Source organism: Erythrolamprus reginae, chromosome 6, assembly GCF_031021105.1.
Source record: "Erythrolamprus reginae isolate rEryReg1 chromosome 6, rEryReg1.hap1, whole genome shotgun sequence".
Taxonomy (NCBI): domain Eukaryota; kingdom Metazoa; phylum Chordata; class Lepidosauria; order Squamata; family Dipsadidae; genus Erythrolamprus; species Erythrolamprus reginae.
The window spans coordinates 70847682-70848925 of record NC_091955.1 but is presented as its reverse complement, the minus strand read 5'-3'; the positions used below and the strand labels follow the sequence as shown (position 1 = coordinate 70848925).

Below are 1244 nucleotides of genomic sequence, written 5' to 3'. Positions count from 1 at the left end.
GTTATTGCGGTTGAAGCTGAAGTAGTTGTTGACAGGCAGGATGTTGCAGCATATGACCTTGTGGGCAATACTTAGATCATGTTTAAGGCGTCATAGTTCTAAGCTTTCTAGACCCAGGATTGTAACTCTATTTTCGTAGGGTGTTCTGTTTCGAGTGGTGGAGTGAAGGGCTCTTCTGGTGAAGTATCGTTGGACCTTTTCTAGGATGTTGATGTCCAAAATTCGGTGTGGGTTCCATGTAGTTTGTGTTTGCATAGAGAGCGACCCCTTACCTTCTTCTTCTTCCTCCCTCCACCAGCCATGTTGTGTGACGGACTCTCCACGCCAAAGGAAGCAACTGCGGAGACGCAGAAAATCACGCAGGAGATCAAGTTACAGCTGGAAGAAAAAGAAAACAGGAACTTTGACATCTTTGATGCAGTTTCATTTAGAACACAAGTGGTTGCTGGAACAAACTATTTCATCAAGATCCATGTGGGGAATGATGAGTACTTTCAGGTGCGAGTGTACCAAAGGCTCCCCCATGAAAACAAGCCATTGGAGCTCACTGATTAACAGAGCAAGAAAGAAAAGCATGATGATTTGACTTATTTCTAAAGAGTTACCTAGAAGTTATTTTCTTTTGTTGCATATCAATGTTACACCTGAATATGTAGCACTTATTTTGCAAAGTTTAAAAAATATATCATTTCTTTTTACAAAGACGTTACTGTTAAATCTGCACTACACACCTTAATTGAATATGTTGTAAGTCCTCAGAGAGGGTGGCATAAAAGTCCAATTAATAAATAAATGAGTTAATGATAGCAGTGTTCCAATATCTAAGGGGCTGCCACAAAGAAGAGGCAAGGCAAGAAGCAATGGATTGAAACTAATCAAGGAGAAAAACAACCAAGAACTAAGGAGAAATGTCCTGATAAAACATTTAAACGGTGAAACAACTTGCCTCCAGAAATTGTGGGTGCTTCAATACTGGAAGTTTTTAAGAAGGGTTTGGACAACCATTTGTCTGAGCAGGAGATTGAACTAGAACACTTCCAAAGTCCCTTCCAACTCATTATATTATTGGCTTCTGTCGGATGCCTAACAGAGGATATAGCTATTTTGTGTGTGTGCTCTAGTCTGTTGATAATTTCCCAAAGGAAGTAGAAAGTGGCTGGTAGAAATCTGACCTTCAATATAGAACATGATATTTACAGCTAAAGGAGATCAGATTCATATTTTTCATTTCCTAGTTGAACTGG

At 39.6% G+C, this 1244-nt stretch overlaps 1 pseudogene; it reads left to right on the top strand.

Moving 5' to 3' along the window:
• Window positions 1-300: 300 nt before the first annotated feature.
• On the top strand, window positions 301-563 carry LOC139169036 (cystatin-B pseudogene; annotated as a pseudogene).
• The last annotated feature ends 681 nt before the right edge of the window (window positions 564-1244 follow it).